Source organism: Rhipicephalus microplus, chromosome 8, assembly GCF_043290135.1.
Source record: "Rhipicephalus microplus isolate Deutch F79 chromosome 8, USDA_Rmic, whole genome shotgun sequence".
In the NCBI taxonomy this organism is placed as follows: Eukaryota; Metazoa; Arthropoda; class Arachnida; order Ixodida; family Ixodidae; genus Rhipicephalus; species Rhipicephalus microplus.
The window spans coordinates 81,414,427-81,433,311 of NC_134707.1; the positions used below are offsets into that span (position 1 = coordinate 81,414,427).

The 18,885-nt window shown below is 43.9% G+C and overlaps 7 non-coding genes across 7 annotated transcripts; all 7 read left to right on the forward strand.

Annotated features, from left to right (window-relative positions):
• Positions 1-521: 521 nt before the first annotated feature.
• On the forward strand, positions 522-612 carry TRNAI-UAU (transfer RNA isoleucine (anticodon UAU)). The gene is given in 2 exon segments: positions 522-559; positions 577-612. It is a non-coding gene; the product is annotated as a tRNA-Ile (tRNA).
• Positions 613-747: 135 nt separating this feature from the next.
• On the forward strand, positions 748-839 carry TRNAI-UAU (transfer RNA isoleucine (anticodon UAU)). The gene is given in 2 exon segments: positions 748-785; positions 804-839. It is a non-coding gene; the product is annotated as a tRNA-Ile (tRNA).
• Positions 840-1,670: 831 nt separating this feature from the next.
• Positions 1,671-1,762, forward strand: TRNAI-UAU (transfer RNA isoleucine (anticodon UAU)). Its single transcript is given in 2 exon segments — positions 1,671-1,708; positions 1,727-1,762. It is a non-coding gene; the product is annotated as a tRNA-Ile (tRNA).
• A 597-nt stretch (positions 1,763-2,359) lies between these two features.
• Positions 2,360-2,451, forward strand: TRNAI-UAU (transfer RNA isoleucine (anticodon UAU)). Its single transcript is given in 2 exon segments — positions 2,360-2,397; positions 2,416-2,451. It is a non-coding gene; the product is annotated as a tRNA-Ile (tRNA).
• A 143-nt stretch (positions 2,452-2,594) lies between these two features.
• TRNAI-UAU (transfer RNA isoleucine (anticodon UAU)) lies at positions 2,595-2,685 on the forward strand. Its single transcript is given in 2 exon segments — positions 2,595-2,632; positions 2,650-2,685. It is a non-coding gene; the product is annotated as a tRNA-Ile (tRNA).
• An 835-nt stretch (positions 2,686-3,520) lies between these two features.
• On the forward strand, positions 3,521-3,611 carry TRNAI-UAU (transfer RNA tyrosine (anticodon AUA)). Its single transcript is given in 2 exon segments — positions 3,521-3,558; positions 3,576-3,611. It is a non-coding gene; the product is annotated as a tRNA-Ile (tRNA).
• Positions 3,612-10,915: 7,304 nt separating this feature from the next.
• TRNAI-UAU (transfer RNA isoleucine (anticodon UAU)) lies at positions 10,916-11,007 on the forward strand. Its single transcript is given in 2 exon segments — positions 10,916-10,953; positions 10,972-11,007. It is a non-coding gene; the product is annotated as a tRNA-Ile (tRNA).
• Positions 11,008-18,885: the final 7,878 nt, after the last annotated feature.

Here is an 18,885-nt window from a genome sequence, read left to right on the forward strand (position 1 = left end):
ATTTTTATTAGTTTCCACATTTAGTCATGAGCCTTATTGTATACTCAATGCTGGCGACTGCCTGGCTCGAAAACATTTGTTTACTGGAGTTGTGTTAGACAACAGTACTAAAGGAAACACTCCTACGTGCAACCATCTTTCCCAGTGGCACAACTGGTTAGCGCACCGTACTTATACGACAGTTATCGTGAACTATGCCTTGGTTGTGAGTTCGAGCCTCACCTGGGGAATGAAATTTTTATTAGTTTTTATATTTAGTCATGAGGTAGTGTACTCATACTGGTGACTTCCTGGCTCAAAAACATTTGTTTACTGGAAGTATGTGCAGGGAACATTCTTTAAAGCACCGCTCCTGTTCCCCAGTGGCACAATTTATTATATTATTTTTATTAGTTTTCATAATTAGTCATGAGGTTAGTTGTAAACTCAAAGCTGGCAACTTCCTCGTTCGAAAACATTTGTTTACTGGAGGCGTGTGCAGAAAACATTCTTTAAGGCACCGCTCCAAAGTGCAACCGCGTTCCCCAGTGGCACAATTGGTTAGCGCACAGTACTTATAGACAGTTTTCGTGAGCTATGCCGGGGTTGTGAGTTCGAGCCTCACCTGGGGAATAAAGTTTTTATTAGTTTTCATAATTAGTCGTGAGGTTGTATACTCATTGTTGGCGACTTCCTATCCCAAAAAATTTTTACTGGAGGTATGTGCAGGAACATTCTTTAAAGCACCGCTCCTACGTGCGACCGTGTTCCTCAGTGGCGCAGTTGGTTAGCGCGCGGTACTTATGCGACAGTTTTCGTGAGCTGTGCCGGGGTTGTGAGTTCGAGCCTCACCTGTGGAATGAAATTTTCTTTTTCATAATTAGTCATCAGGTTAATTGTATACTCCAAGCTGGCGACTTCCTGTTTCGAAAACATTTGTTTACTGGAGGTATGTGCAGGGAACATTCTTTAAGGCCCTGCTACTTTGTGCACCCGTATTCCCCAGTGGCGACATTGGTTAGTGCACAGGACTTATACGACAGTTTTTGTGAGCTATGCCGGGGTTGTGAGATCGAGCCTCACCTGGGGAATGAAATTTTTATTAGTTTTCTTAGTTAGTCATGAGGTTGTATACTCAAGCTGGCGACTTCCTGTCCCGAAAACATTTGTTTACTGAATGTACGTGCAGGAACATTCTTTAAGGCACCGCTCCTAAGTGCGACCGTGTTCCCAAGTGGCGCAATTGGTTAGCGCATGATACTTATACTACAGTTCTCGTGAGCTATGCCGGGGTTGTGTGTTCGAGTCTCACCTGGAGAATAAAATTTTCTTTACTTTTCGTATTTAGTCCTGAGGTTATTTGTATACTCAATGCTGGCGACTGCCTGGCTCGAAAACATTTGTTTACTGGAGTTGTGTTAGACAACAGTACTAAAGGAAACACTCCTACGTGCAACCATATTTCCCAGTGGCACAACTGGTTAGTGCACCGTACTTATACGACAGTTATCGTGAACTATGCCTGGGTTGTGAGTTCCAGCCTCACCTCGGGAATGAAATTTTTATTAGTTTTTATATTTAGTAATGAGGTTGTGTACTCATACTGGCGACTTCCTGGCTCGAAAATGTTTTTTTTACTGGAGGTATGTGCAGGGAACATTCTTTAAAGCACCGCTCCTATGCGACCGTGTTCCCCAGTGGCGCGATTGGTTAGCGCACGGTACTTATACGACAGTTCTCGTGAGCTATGCCGGGGTTGTGAGTTCGAGCCTCACCTGTGGAATGAATTTTTATTAGTTTTCATATTTAGTCATGAGGTTGTGTACTCAAACTGGCAATGTTCTGGCTCGAAAACATTTGTTTACTGGAAGTATGTGCTGGAAACATTCTTTAAAGCACCGCTCCTACGTGTGACCGCGTCCCCCAGTGGCACAGTTGGTTAGCGCACAGTACTTATAGACAGTTTTCGTGAGCTATGCCGGGATTGTGAGTTCGAGCCTCACCTGGGGAATGAAATTTTCATTAGTTTTCATAATTAGTCGTGAAGTTGTATACACATTGTTGGCGACTTCCTGTCCCAAAACATTTTTTTTTACTGGAGGTACGTGCAGGAAACAATCTCTAAGGCACCGCTCCTAAGATCGACCGTGTTCCCCAGTGGCGCAATTGCTTAGCGCACGATACTTATACGACAGCTCTCGTGAGCTATGCCTGGGTTGTGAGTTCCAGCCTCACCTCGGGAATGAAATTTTTATTAGTTTTTATATTTAGTAATGAGGTTGTGTACTCATACTGGCGACTTCCTGGCTCGAAAATATTTTTTTTACTGGAGGTATGTGCAGGGAACATTCTTTAAAGCACCGCTCCTATGCGACCGTGTTCCCCAGTGGCGCAATTGGTTAGCGCACGGTACTTATACGACAGTTTTCGTGAGCTATGCCGGGGTTGTGAGTTCGAGCCTCACCTGGGGAATGAAATTTTTATTAGTTTTCTTAATTAGTCATGAGGTTAGTTGTAAACTCAAAGCTGGCAACTTCCTGGTTCGAAAACATTTGTTTACTGGAGGCGTGTGCAGAAAAAATTCTTTAAGGCACCGCTCCAAAGTGCAACCGCGTTCCCCAGTGGCACAATTGGTTAGCGCACAGTACTTATAGACAGTTTTCGTGAGCTATGCCGGGGTTGTGAGTTCGAGCCTCACCTGGGGAATAAAATTTTTATTAGTTTTCATAATTAGTCGTAAGGTTGTATACTCATTGTTGGCGACTTCCTATCCCAAAAAAATTTTTACTGGAAGTATGTGCAGGAACATTCTTTAAAGCACCGCTCCTACGTGCGACCGTGTTCCTCAGTGGCGCAATTGGTTAGCGCACGGTACTTATGCGACAGTTTTCGTGAGCTATGCCGGGGTTGTGATTTCGAGCCTCACCTGTGGAATGAAATTTTTTTAGTTTTCATAATTAGTCATCAGGTTAATTGTATACTCCAAGCTGGCGACTTCCTGTTTCGAAAACATTTGTTTACTGGAAATATGTGCAGGGAACATTCTTTAAGGCCCTGCTACTTTGTGCACCCGTATTCCCCAGTGGCGACATTGGTTAGTGCACAGGACTTATACGACAGTTTTTGTGAGCTATGCCGGAGTTGTGAGATCGAGCCTCACCTGGGGAATGAAATTTTTCTTAGTTTTCTTAGTTAGTCATGAGGTTATATACTCAATGCTGGCGACTTCCTGTCCCGAAAACATTTGTTTACTGAATGTACGTGCAGGAACATTCTTTAGGTCACCGCTCCTAATTGCGACCGTGTTCCCCAGTGGCGCAATTTGTTAGCGCATGGTACTTATACGAAAGTTCTCGTGAGCTATGCCGGGGTTGTGTGTTCGAGTCTCACCTGGAGAATGAAATTTTTATTAGTATTCATACTTAGTCATGTGGTTAATTGTACACTCAATGCTGGCGACTGCCTAGCTCGAAAACATTTGTTTACAGGAGGCGTGTGCAGAAAAAATTCTTTAAGGCACCGCTCCAAAGTGCAACCGCGTTCCCCAGTGGCACAATTGGTTAGCGCACAGTACTTATAGACAGTTTTCGTGAGCTATGCCGGGGTTGTGAGTTCGAGCCTCACCTGGGGAATAAAATTTTTATTAGTTTTCATAATTAGTCGTAAGGTTGTATACTCATTGTTGGCGACTTCCTATCCCAAAAAAATTTTTACTGGAAGTATGTGCAGGAACATTCTTTAAAGCACCGCTCCTACGTGCGACCGTGTTCCTCAGTGGCGCAATTGGTTAGCGCACGGTACTTATGCGACAGTTTTCGTGAGCTTTGGCGTGGTTGTGAGTTCGAGCCTCCCTGGGGATTAAAATTTTCATTACTTTTCGTATTTAGTCATGAGGTTAATTGTATACTGAATGCTGGCGACTGCCTGGCTCGAAAACATTTGTTTAATGGAGTTAGGTTGTGTGTAGACAACAGTACTAAAGGAAACACTCCTACGTGCAACCGTATTCCCCAATGGGGCAATTGGTTAGTGCACGGTACTTATACGACAGTTCTCGCGAGCTATGCCGGGGTCGTGTGTTCTAGCCTCACCTGGGGAATGAAATTTTTATTAGTTTTCATATTTAGTCATGAGGTTGTATACTCAATGCTTGCGACTTCTTGTCCCGAAAACATTTGTTTACTGGAGGTATGTGCGGGGAACATTCTTTAAGGCACCGCTCCTACGTGCGACCGTGTTCCCCAGTGGCGATATTGCTTAGCGCATGGTACTTATACGACAGTTCTCGTAAGCTATGGCGTGCTTGTGAGTTCGAGCCTCCCTAGGCAATAAAACTTTTATCAGTTTTCATATTTAGTCATGAGGTTAATGGTATACTCAATGCTGGCGACTCCCTGGCTCGAAAACATTTGTTTACTGGAGTTGTGTGTAGACAACCGTACTAAATAAAACACTCCTACGTGCGACTCTATTCCCCAGTGGCGCAATTGGTTAGTGCACCGTACTTATACGACAGTTATCGTGAGCTATGCCTGGGCTGTGAGTTCGAGCATCACCTGGGGAATGAAATTTTTATTAGTTTTCATATTCAGTCATGAGGTTCTTTACTCAATGCTGGCGACTCTTGTCCCAAAAACATTTCATTACTGGAAGTATGTGCAGGGAACATTCTTTAAGGCACCGCTCCTACGTGCAACCGTAATCCCTGTGGCGCAATTAGTTAGCGCACGGTATTTATACCACAGTTCTCCGGAGCTATGCCGGGGTTGTGAGTTCGAGCACCACCAGGGACATGAAAGTTTCATTAGTTTTCATAAGTAGTCATGAGTTATTTGTATACTCAAAGCTGGTGACTTCTTGTCCCGAAAACATTTGTTTACTGGAGGTATGTGCAGAAAACATTCTTTAAGGCACCGCTCCTACGTGCGACCGTCTTCCCCAGTGGCGCAATTGGTTAGCGCACGATGCTTATACGACAGTTCTCGTGAGCAATGCCGGGGTTGTGTGTACGAGCCTCACCTGGGGAATTAAATTTTATTAGTATTCATATTTAGTCTTGAGGTCGTGTACTCATACTGAGAGCTTCCTGGCTCGAAAGCATTTGTTTGGTGGAGTTGTGTGTAGGCAACAGTATTAAAGGAAACACTCCTACGTGCAACGCTATTCCCCAGTGGCGCAATTGGTTAGCGCACCCTACTTATACGACAGTTATCGTGAACTATGCCCGGATATTGAGTTCGAGCCTCACCTGGGTAATGAAATGTTTATAAGTTTTCATAATTAGTCATGATGTTGTATACTCAATGCTGGCGACTTCTTTCCCGAAAACATTTGTTTACTGCAGATATGTGCAGAAAACATTTTTTAACGCACCGCTCATAAGTGCGACCGTATTCCCCAGTGGCGCAATTTGTTAGCGCATGATACTTATACGACAGTTCTCGTGAGCTATGCCGGGGTTGTGTGTTCGAGGCTCACCTGGAGAATGAAATTTTTATTAGTATTCATATTTTGTCATGTGGTTAATTGTATACTCAATGCTGGCGACTGCCTAGCTCGAAAACATTTGTTTACAGGAGTTGTGTGTAGACAACAGTAATAAAGGAAACACTCCTACGTGCAACACTATACCTCAGTGGCGCGATTGGTTAGCGCACCGTACTTATACGACAGTTATCGTGAGCTATGCCTGGGCTGTGAGTTCGAGCATCACCTGGGGAATGAAATTTTTATTAGTTTTCATATTTAGTCATGAGGTTCTTTACTCAATGCTGGCGACTCTTGCCCCGAAAACATTTCATTACTGGAGGTATTTGCAGGGAACATTCTTTAAGGCACCGCTCCTTTGTGGAACCGTATTCCCAGTGGCGCAATTGCTTAGCGCACGGTACTTTTACGACATTCCTCATGTGCTTTGGCGTGGTTGTGTGTTCGAGCCTCCCTGGCGAATACAATTTTCATTAGTTTTCGTATGAGGTTAACTGTATACTCAATGCTGGCGACTGCCTGGCTCGAAAACCTTTGTTTACTGAAGTTGTGTGTAGACAACAGTACTAAAGGAAACACTCCGACGTGCAACTGTATTCCCCAGTGGCGCAATTGGTTAGCGCACCCTACTTATACGACAGTTATCGTGAACTATGCCCGGATTTTGAGTTCGAGCCTCACCTGGGTAATGAAATGTTTTTTAGTTTTGAAAATTATTCATAATGTTGTATACTCAATGCTGGCGACTTCTTGTCCCGAAACATTTGTTTACTGGAGATATCTGCAGAAAACATTCTTTAAGGCACCGCTCCTAAGTGCGACCGTGTTCCCTAGTGGCGCAATTTGTTAGCGCATGATACTTATACGAAAGTTCTCGTGAGCTATGCCGGGGTTGTGTGTTCGAGTCTCACCTGGACAATGAAATTTTTATTAGTATTCATATTTAGTCATGTGGTTAATTGTATACCCAATGCTAGCGACTGCCTTGCTCGAAAACATTTATTTACGGGAGTTGTGTGTAGACAACAGTAATAAAGGAAACACTCCTACGTGCAACACTATACCCCAGTGGCGAGATTGGTTAGCGCACCGTACTTATACGACAGTTATCGTCAGCTATGCCTGGGCTGTGAGTTCGAGCATCACCTGGGGAATGAAATTTTTATTAGTTTTTATATTCAGTCATGAGGTTCTTTACTCAATGCTGGCGACTCTTGTCCCAAAAACATTTCATTACTGGAAGTATGTGCAGGGAACCTTCTTTAAGGCACCGCTCCTACGTGCAACCGTATTCCCAGTGGCGCAATTAGTTAGCGCACGGTACTTATACCACAGTTCTCCGGAGCTATGCCGGGGTTTTGAGTTCGAGCACCACCAGGGGCATGAAAGTTAATTAGTTTTCATAAGTAGTCATGAGTTATTTGTATACTCAAAGCTGGTGACTTCTTGTCCCGAAAACATTTGTTTACTGGAGGTATGTGCAGAAAACATTCTTTAAGGCACCGCTCCTAAGTGCGACCGTCTTCCCCAGTGGCGCAATTGGTTAGCGCACGATGCTTATACGACAGTTCTCGTGAGCAATGCCGGGGTTGTGTGTACGAGCCTCACCTGGGGAATTAAATTTTATTAGTATTCATAGTTAGTCTTGAGGTCGTGTACTGATACTGAGAGCTTCCTGGCTAGAAAGCATTTGTTTGGTGGAGTTGTGTGTAGGCAACAGTAATAAAGGAAACACTCCTACGTGCAACGCTATTCCCCAGTGGCGCAATTGGTTAGCGCACCCTACTTATACGACAGTTATCGTGAACTATGCCTAGATTTTGAGTTCGAGCCTCACCTGGGTAATGAAATGTTTATAAATTTTCATAATTATTCATGATTTTGTATACTCAATGCTGGCGGCTTCTTTCCCGAAAACATTTGTTTACTGGAGACATGTTCAGAAAACATTGTTTAAGGCACCGCTCATAAGTGCGACCGTGTTCCCCAGTGGGGCAATTTGTTGGCGCATGATACTTATACGACAGTTCTCGTGAGCTATGCCGGGGTTGTGTGTTCGAGTCTCACCTGGAGAATGAAATTTTTATTAGTATTCATATTTAGTCATGTGGTTAATTGTATACTCAATGCTGGCGACTACCTAGCTCGAAAACATTTGTTTACTGGAGTTGTGTGTAGACAACGGTACGAAAAAAAACACTCCTACGTGCAACACTATACCCCAGTGGCGCAATTGATTAGCGCACCGTACTTATACGACAGTTATCGTGAGTTATGCCTTTGCTGTGAGTTCGAGCATCACCTTGGGAATGAAATTTTTATTAGTTTTCATATTTAGTCATGAGGTTGTTTACTCAATGCTGGCGACTCTTGTCCCAAAAACATTTCATTACTGGAGGTATTTGCAGGGAACATTCTTTAAGGCACCACTCCTACGTGCAATCGTAATCCCAGTGGCGCAATTGCTTAGCGCACGGTACTTATACGACATTTCTCGTGAGCTTTGGCGTGGTTGTGAGTTCGAGCCTCCCTGGGGAATAAAATTTTCATTAGTTTTCGTATGAGGTTAATTGTATACTCGATGCTGGCGACTGCCTGGCTCGAAAACCTTTGTTTACTGGAGGTGTGTGTAGACAACAGTCCTAAAGAAAACACTCCTACGTGCAACACTATACCCCAGTGGCGCAATTGATTAGCGCACCGTACTTATACGACAGTTATCGTGAACTAGCCCTGGGTTGTGAGTTCGAGCCTCACATGGAGAAGGTGAATTTTATTAGTTTTCATATTTAGTCATGAGGTTGTGTACTCATACTGAGAACTTCCTGGCTCGAAAACATTTGTTTACTGGACGTATGTGCAGGGAACATTCTTTAAGGCACCGCTCCTACGTGTGACCATATTCCCCAGTGGCGCAATTGGTTAGAACACGAAACTTATACGACAGTAATCGTGAGCTATGCCAGATTTGTGAGTTCGATCCTCAACTGGGGAATGAAATTTTATTAGTTTTCATCATTTGTCATGAGGTTGTATACTCAATGCTGGTGACATACTGTGCCGAGAACATTTGTTTACTGGGGCTATGTGCAGGGAGCATTCTTTAAGGCACCGCTCCTACTTGCGACCATGTTCCCCAGTGGCGCAATTGCTTAACGCACGGTACTTATACGACAGTTCTCGAGAGCTAGGCATGGGTTGTGAGTTCGAGCCCCACTTGGGAATGAAATTTTTATTAGTTTTCATCATTAGTGATGAGGTTATATACTCAATGCTGGCGACTTCTTGGCTTGAAAACATTTGTTTACTGGAGGTATGCTCAGGGAACATTCTTAAAGCACTGCTCCTACGTGCGAAGGTGTTCCCCAGTGGCGGAAGTGGTTAGCGCATGGTTTTTATACGACAGTTCTCGCGAGCCTTCCTGAGTTGCGAGTTCGAGCCTCAACTGTGGAATGAAATTTTTATTAGCTTTCAATTTTAGTCATGAGGTTAATTGTATACTCAATTACTGCAACTGCCTGGCTCGAAAACGTTTCTTTACTGGAGATGTGTGTAGACAACAGTACTAAAGGAAACACTTCTACGTGCAACCCTATTCCCCAGTGGCGCAATTGGTTATCGCACCCTTCTTATACGACAGTTATCGTAAGCCATGCCTGGGTTGTGAGTTCGAGCCTCACCTGCGGAATGAGTTTTTTATTAGTTTTCATATTTAGTCATGAGGTTGTGTACTCCTACTGGCGACACCCTGGCTCGAAAACATTTGTTTACTGGAGGTATGTGCAGGGAACATTTTTTAGGGCACCGTTCTTACGTGCAACCGCGTTCTCCAGTGGCGCAATTGGTTAGTGCACGGTACTAATACGACAGTTATCGTAAGCTATGCAGGGGTTGTGAGTTCGAGCCTCTCCTGGCGAATAAAACTTTTATTAGTTTTATTATTTAGTCATAAGGTTAATTTTATACTCAATGCTGGCGATTTCCTGGCTCGAAAACATATGCTTACTAAAGGTATGTGCAGGGAACTTTTTTAAGCCACTACTCCTAAGTGCCACCGTATTTCCCAGTGGCTCAATTGGTTAGCGCACGGGGCTTATGCGACAGTTATCGTGAGCTATGGCGGGGTTGTGAGCTCGAGCCTCACATGGGGAATGAAATTTTTATTAGTTTTTTTCATTAGTCATGAAGTGTATTGTATACTCAATGCTGGCGACTTCCTGGCTCGAAAACATTTGTTTACTGGAGGTATGTGCAGGGAACATTCTTTAAGGCACCACTTTTACGTGCGACCGTGTTCCCCAGTGGCGCAATTGGTTAGCGCACGGTACTTATACGACAGTTATCGTGAGCTATGCCTGCTTTGCGAGTTCGAGCCTCACCTTGGGAATGAATTTTTTATTAGTTTTCATTATTAGTCATGAGGTTGATTGTATACTCATTGCTGGCGACTTCCTGGCTCGAAAACATTTGTTTACTGAAGGTATGTGCAGGGAACATTCTTTAAGGCACCGCTCCTACGTGCGACCGTGTTCCCCAGTGGCGCAATTGGTTAGCGCACCGTACTTATACGACAGTTATCGTGAACTATGCCTGGGTTGTGAGTTCAAGCCTCACCTGGGCAAGAAAAATTTTATTAGTTTTCATATTTAGTCATGAGGTTGTGTACTCACACTGGGGACTTCCTGGCTCGAAAACATTTGTTCACTGGACGTATGTGCAGGGAACATTCTTTAAGGCACCGCTCCTAAGTGTGACCGTGTTCCCCAGTGGCGCAATTGGTTAGTGCACCGTACTTAAACGACAGTTATTGTGAGCTATGTCTGGGTTGTGAGTTCGAGCCTCACCTGGGAATTGAAACTTTTATTAGTTTTTATATTTAGTCATGAGGTTGTTTACTCACACTGGGGACTTACTGGCTCGAAAACATTTGTTTACTGGAGGTATGTGCAGGGAACATCTATTCTTGCACCGCTCCTACGTGCAACCATATTCCGCAGTGACGCAATTTGTTAGCGCACGGAACTTAAACGACACTTCTCGACAGCTATGCCGGGGTTGTAAGTTCAAGCTCACCTTAGAATAAATTTTTATTAGTTTTCGTAATTAATCATGAGGTTAATTGTATACTCAAAGCTGGCGACTTGTTGTCCCGAAAACATTTGTTTACTGGAGGTATGTTCGGGGATCATTCTTTAAGGCACCGCTCCTACGTGCGGCCTTGTTCCCCAGTGGCACAATTGCTTAGCGCACGGTGCTTATACGACAGTTTTCGTGAGCTATGCCGGGGTTGTGAGTTCGAGCCTCACCTGCAGAATGAAATTTTTATTTGTTTTCATATTTAGTCATGAGGTTGTATACTCAATGCTGGCGACTGCCTGGCTCGAAAACATTTGTTTACTGGAGTTGTAGACAACAGTACTAAAGGAAACACTCCTACGTGCATCCGTATTCCCCAGTGGCGCAATGGGTTAGCGCACGGTACTTATACGACAGTTCTCGTGAGCTATGCCGGGGTTGTGAGTTCGAGCCTCACCTGGGGATTGAATTTTTATTAGTTTTCATAATTAGTCATGAGGTTAATTGTATACTCAAAGCTGGCGACTTCCTGGTTCGAAAACATTTCTTTACAGGAGGTATGTGCAGGGAACATTCTTTAAGGCACCACTCCTACGTGTGACCATGCTCCCCAGTGGCGCAATCGGTTAGCGCACGAAACTTATACGACAGTAATCTTGAGCTATGCCAGGGTTGTGAGTTCGAGCCTCAACGGGGGAATGAAATTTTTATTAGCTTTTAAATTTAGTCATGAGGTTAATTGTATACTCAATACTGGCGACTGCCTGGCTCGAAAACGTTTCTTTACTGGAGTTGTGTGTAGACAACAGTACTAAAGGAAACACTTCTACGTGCAACCCTATTCCCCAGTTGCGCAATTTGTTATCGCACCCTTCTTATACGACAGTTATCGTGAGCCATGCCTGGGTTGTGAGTTCGAGCCTCACCTGGGGAATGAGTTTGTAGGGGCGAAGCTCCTTAGGGCGTGGGCTGTGCGTCCCCTGTAGCCTGTATGTAGCCACCTCTTGTTTAGTTCTTGCAGTGTTCACTAGATGGCGGTACCGTCCCCTGTATGTAGCCACCTCTAGTTTAGTTTTTGCAGTGTTCACTAGAAGGCGGTACCGTCTCTTGTATGTAGCCACCTCTCGTTTAGTTCTTGTATTGTTTATTAGATGGTGGTACTTGTAGCTGATGATGAAAAGATGCAAGATGTTATGCAGGCGACGTGCTGTGCTTTACCGAGACGTGGAACGTGACAAGATTGTTCATCAAAGGATACGTTCCCGTCGTGTGTACCGATGAATCAGAACGTCCTGCAGGTGGTGTCGCCATCTACGTGAGGCAAACGGAAATGGCTGAAGATCTCAGACTACTACTCACGAGTCAAAGCCAAAACGGAGAATATGCAGCCATCAAACTCTTTGACTCTGGAATCGTCCTCATGACCATGTACCTCGCACCCAACCTGTCGACCGGGAACATCAAGACATTCATAGACACTGCGTTACGAAATTATGAGAACAAATACAAGAATGGACCATTTGTACTACTTGGAGACTTTAACGTGGCTATCGTAGACAATAATTGGCTTATCCAACATATGGCTTCTAGATATGCACTCAGACGTATATCGTTTGACCATATGAAACCTACCACAATCCGAGGAACATGCATAGACCTAGTATTTGCAAATTGCCCACTGCAACCCATACAGAAACCACTCTCCCTTCATTTCACAGACCATAAAGCCGTCATAATGAAGGGACATCGCAAGCCATCCATCGTCTAAGAACAAATAAAGTTGATTTGTGTACACACACAGCGTTTCTCAGGTTTTTACATGATGATCGACTGGGCGAATTACACGGAAGATTTACAGTTTACCGATGAATCCTTCCGGAGCTTCGCCCATTCATCATCATTCACACCGTGAATATGCCATAATTTTTTTAATAGTTTTCATATTCAGTCATGAGGTTGTGTACTCATACTGGCGACACCCTGGCTCGAAAACATTTGTTTACTGGAGGTATGTGCAGGGAACATTCTTTTAGGCACCGTTCTTACGTGCGACCGCGTTTTCCAGTGGCGCAATTCGTTAGTGCATGGTACTTATACAACAGTTATCGTAAGCTATGCCGGGGTTGTGAGTTCGAGCCTCTCCTGGCGAAATAAACTTTTATTAGTTTTATTATTTAGTCATGAGGTTAATTGTATACTCAAGGCTGGCGATTTCCTGGCTCGAAAACATTTGTTTACTGAAGGTATGTGCAGGGAACATTTTTAGGCCATTACTTCTATTTGCCACCGTATTCCCCAGTGGCTCAATTGGTTAGCGCACGGGGCTTATACGACAGTTATCGTGAGCTATGGCGGGGTTGTGAGCTCGAGCCTCACCTGAGGAATGAAATTTTTATTAGATTTTTCATTAGTCATGAGGTTGATTGTATACTCAATGCTGGCGACTTCCTGGCTCGAAAACATTTGTTTACTGGAGGTATGTGCACGGAACATTCTTTAAGGCTCATTCCTACGTGCGACCCTATTCCCCAGTGGTGCAATCGGTTAGCGCACCGTACTTATACGACAATTATCGTGAGCTATGCCTGGGTTGTGAGTTCGAGCCTCACCTGGGGAATGAAATTTTTATTGGTTTTCATTATTAGGCATGAGGTTAATTGTATACTCAATGCTGGCGTCTGCCTGGCTCGAAAACACTTGTTTACTGGAGTTGTGTGTAGACAACAGTACTAAAGGAAACACGCCTACGTGCAACCGTATTTTCCAATGCAGCAATTGGTTAGCGCACCATACTTATACCACAGTTAACGTGAGCTAAGCCTGGGTTGTGAGTTCGAGCCTCACCTGGGGAATGAAATTTTTATTAGTTTCCATATTAGTCATGATGTTAATTGTACACTCAAAGCTGGCGACTTCCTGGTTTGAAAACGTTTGTTTACTCGAGGTATGTGCAGGGAACATTCTTTAAGGCAGCGCTCCTACGTGTGACCGTGTTCCCCAGTGGCGCAATTGGCTAGCGCACGGTACTTATACGACAGTTATCGTGAGCTATGCCGGGGTTGTGAATTCGAGCCTCACCTGGACAATGAAAATTTTATTAGTTTTCATCATTTATCATGAGGTTGTATACTGAATGCTGGCGACTTCATGTCCCGAAAACATTTGTTTACTAGAGGTATGTGCAGGGAACATTCTTTAAGGCACCGCTCCTACGTGCGACCATGTTCCACAGTGGCGCAATTGCTTAGCGCACGGTACTTATACGACAATTCTCGTCAGCTATGGCGTGCTTATGAGTTCGAGCCTCCCTGGGGAATAAAATTTTTATTAGTTTTCATATTTAGTCTTTAGGTTATTTGTATACTCAATGCTGGCGACGGCCTGGCTCGAAAACATTTGTTTAATGGAGTTGTGTGCACACAACTTTACTTACGGAAACACTCCTACATACAACTGTATTCCCCAGTAGCGCAATTGGTTAGCGCACCGTACTTATACGACAGTTATCGTGAACTATGCCTGCGTTGCGAGTTCGACCCTCACGTGGGGAAGGAAATTTTTATAAGTTTTCATATTTAGTCATGAGGTTGTGTACTCATACTGGGGACTTCCTGGCTCGAAAACGTTTGTTTACTGGGCGTATGTGCAGGGCACATTCTTTAAGGCACCACTCCTAAGTGCGACCGTGTTCCCCAGTGGCGCAATTGGTTAGCGCACCGTACTTAAACGACAGTTATTGTGAGCTATGCCGGGGTTGTGAGTTCGAGCTCACCTCAGAATGAAATTTTTATTAGTTTTCATAATTATACATCAGGTTGTTTGTATGCTCAAAGCTGGCGTCTTCCTGGTTCGAAAACATTTGTTTACTGGAGGTATGTGCAGGGAACATTCTTTAAGGCACCGCTCCTACGTGCAACCATATTCCCAGTGGCGCAATTGGTTATCCCACGGTACTTATACCACAGTTCTCGGGAGCTATGCCGAGTTGTGAGTTCGAGCCTCACCAGGGGAACGAAATATTTATTAGTCTTCATATTTAGTCATGAGGTTAATTGTACACTCGATGCTGGCGACTGCCTGGCTCAAAAACACTTGTTTACTAGAGTTGTATGTAGACAACAGTACTAAAGGAAACACTCCAACTTGCAACCGTATTCGCCAGTGGCGCAATTGGGTAGCGCACGATGCTTATACGATAGTTCTCGTGAGCTATGCCGGGGTTGTGTGTAAGAGCCTCACTTGGGGAATGAAATTTTTATTAGTATTCATATTCATTCTTGAGGTTAATTGTATACTCAATGCTGGCGACTGTCTAGCTCGAAAACATTTGTTTACTGGAGTTGAGTTGTGTGTAGACAACAGTACTAAAGGAAACACTCCTATGTGCAACTGTATTCCCCATTGGCGAAATTAGTTATCGCACCCTTCTTATACGACAGTTATCGTGAATCATGCCTGGGTTGTGAGTTCGAGCCTCACCTGGGGAATGAAATTTTTATTAGTTTTCATATTTAGTCATGAGGTTGTGTACTCGTACTGGCGACACCATGGCTCGAAAACATTTGTTGACTGGAGGTATGTGCAGGGAACATTCTTTAAGGCACCGTTCCTACGTGCGACCACGTTCCCCAGTGGCGCAATGGGTTAGTGCATGGTACTTATACGACACTTCTCGTGAACTATGCCGGAGTTGTGAGTTCGAGCCTCACTTTGGGAATGAAATTTTTATTAGTTTTCATAATTAATCATGAGGTTAATTGCATACACAAAGCTAGCGACTTGTTGTCCCGAAAACATTTGTTTACTGAGGGTATGTTCAGGGATCATTCTTTAAGGCACCGCTCCTACGTGCGACCTTGTTCCCCAGTGGCACAATTGCTTAGCGCATGGTACTTGTACGACAGTTTTCGTTAGCTATGGCGTGCTTGTGAGTTCGAGCCTCCCTGGCGAAAAAAGTTTTATTAGTTTTCATATTTAGTCATGAGGTTAATTGTATACTATATGCTGGCAACTGCCTGGTTCGAAAACGCTTGTTTACTGGAGTTGTGTGTAGACAACAGTACTAAAGGAAACACTCTTACGTGCAACCGTATTCCCCAAAGGCGCAATTGGTTATTGCACCACACTTATACGACAGTTAACGTGAGCTAAGCCTGGGTTGTGAGTTCGAGCCTCACCTTGGGAATGAAATTTTTATTAGTTTCCATAATTAGTCATGAAGTTAATTGTATACTCAAAGCTGGCGACTTCCTGGTTCGAAAACATTTGTTTACTGGAGGTATGTGCACGGAACATTCTTTAAGGCACCGCTCCTACGTGTGACCATGTTCCCCAAAGGCGCAATTGGTTAGCGCACGGAACTTATACGACAGTTATCGTGAGCTATGCCAGGGTTGTGAGTTCGAGCCTCAACTGGGGAATGAAATCTTTATTAGTTTTCCTCATTTGTCATGAGGTTGTATACTCAATGCTGGCGACTTCCTGTCCCCAAAACATTTGTTTACTGGAGGTATGTGCAGGGAACATTCTTGAAGGCACCACTCCTACGTGCGACTGTGTTCCCCAGTGGCGCAATTGCTTAGCGCACGGTACTTACACGACAGTTCTCGTGAGCCATGCCGAGGTTGTGAGTTCGAGCCTCACCTGCGGAATGAACTTTTTATTAGTTTTCATATTTAGCCATGAGGTTGTATACTCAGTCTGGCGACTGCCTGGCTCGAAAACATTTGTTTACGGGAGTTCTGTGTAGACAACAGTACTAAAGGAAACACTCCTACGGACAACCGTATTCCCCAGTGGCGCAATTGGTTAGCGCACCGTACTTATACGACGGTTTCCTTGAGCTATGCCTGGGTTGTAACTTCGAGCCTCACCAGGAGAATGAACTTTTTATTACTTTTTGTATTTATTCATGAGGTCTTATACTGGCGACTTCCTGGCTCGAAAACATTTGTTTACTGGGGGTATGTACAGGGAACATTCAATCTTGCACCGCTCCTACGTGCAGCCATATTCCCCAGTGACGCAATTGGTTAGCACACGGTACTTATACGACAGTTCTCGAGAGCTATGCCAGGGTTCTGAGTTCGAGCCCCACTTGGGAATGAAATTTTTATTAGTTTTCATCATTAGTCTTGATGTTGTATACTCAATGCTGGCGACTTTCTGGCTCGAAAACATTTGTTTACTGGAGATATCTGCAGGGAACATTTTTATAGCACTGCTCCTACGTGCGACCGTGTTCCCCAGTGACGCAATTGGTTAGCGCACGATTTTAATACGACAGTTCTTGTAAGCTATGCCTGAGTTGCGAGTACGAGCCTATACTGGAGAATTAAATTTTTATTAGCTTTCAAATTTAGTCATGAGGTTAATTGTATACTCAATACTGGCGACTGCCTGGCTCGAAAATTTTCTTTACTTGAGTTGTGTGTAGACAATACTCCTAAAGGAAACACTTCTACGTGCAACCCTATTCTTCAGTGGCTCAATTGTTTAGCGCACGGTACTTATACGACAGTTATCGTAAGCTATGCCGGGGTTGTGAGTTCGAGCCTCTCCTGGCAAATAACCTTTTATTACTTTTAATATTTAGTCAAGAGGTTAATTGTATAGTTAATGCTGGCGACTTCCTGGCTCGAAAACACTTGTTTACTGGAGTTGTGTGTAGACAACAGTACTAAAGGAAACACTTTTACGTGCAGCCGTATTCCCCAGTGGCGCAATTGGTTATCGCATCTTTCTTATACGACAGTTATCGTGAGCCATGCCTGGGTTGTGAGTTCGACCCTCACCTGAGATGAATTTTTTATTAGTTTTAATATTTAGTCATGAGGTATTGTATACTCAATGCTGGTGACTGCCTTACTCGAAAACACTTGTTTACTGGAGTTGTGTGTAGACAACAGTATAAAGGACACACGCCTACGTGCAACCGTATTCCCCAATGGAGCAATTGGTTAGCGCACCATACTTATACGACAGTTAACGTGCCCTAAGCCTTGATTGTGAGTTCGAGCTTCACCTGGGGAATGAAATTATTATTAGTTTCCATAATCAGTCATGAGGTTATTTGTATACTCAAAGCTGGCGACTTGCTGTTTCGAAAACATTTGTTTACTGGAGGTTTGTGCAGGGAACATTCCTTAAGGCACCGCTCCTACGTGTGACTGTGTTCCCCAGTGGCACAATTGGTTAGCGCACGGTACTTATACGACAATTCTCGTGAGCTATGCCTGGGTTGTGAGTTCGAGCCATGCCTGGGAAATTAAGTTTTTATTAGTTTTCATATTTAGTCAAGAGGTTAATTGTATACTCAATGCTGGCGACTGCCTGGCTCGATAACATTTGTTTACTGCAGTTGTGTGTAGACAACAAAACTAAATGAAACACTCCTATGTGCAACCGTAATCCCCAGTGTCGCAATTGGTTAGCGCACCGTATTTATACGACAATTATCGTTAGCAATGCCTGGGTTGTGAGTTCGAGCCTCACCTGGGGAAAGAAATTTTATTAGTTTTCATCATTAGTCATGAGGTTGTATACTCAATGCTGGCGACTTCCTGGCTCGAAAAGATTTGTTTACTGGAGGTATGTGCAGGTAACATTCTTAAAGCACTGCTCCTACGTGCGACCGTATTCCCGAGTGGGGCAATTGGTTAGCGCACGATTTTTATATGACAGTTCTCGTGAGCTATGCCTGAGTGGCGAGTTCGAGCCTCAATTGGGGAATGAGATTTTTATTAGATTTCAAATTTAGTCATGAGGTTAATTGTATACTCAATACTGGCGACTGCCTGGCTCGAAAACTTTTCTTTACTGGAGATGTGTGTAGAAAACACTCCTAAAGGAAACACTTCTACGTGCAACCCTATTCGCCAGTGGCGCAATTATTTAGCGCACGGTACTTATACGACAGTTATCGTAAGCTATGCTTGGGTTGTGAGTTCGAGTCTCTTCTGTCGAATGAAACTTTTATTAGATTTAATATTTAGCCATGAGGTTAATTATATACTCAATGCTGGCGACTTCCTGCCTCGAAAACATTTGTTTACTGGAGGTATGTGCAGGGAACATTTTTAAGGCACTGCTCCTTTGTGCCACTGTATTCCCCAGTGGCTCAATTGGTTAGCGCACGGTACTTATACGACAGTTATCGTGAGCTATGCGGGGGTTGAGACTTCGAGCTTCACCTGGGAAATGAAATGTTTATTAGTTTTCCTATTTAGTCATGAGGTTAATTGTATACTCAATGCTGGCGACTGCCTGGCTCGAAAATACTTGTTAACTGGAGGTATGTGCAGGGAAGATTCTTTAAGGCAGCGCTCCTACGTGTGACCGTAT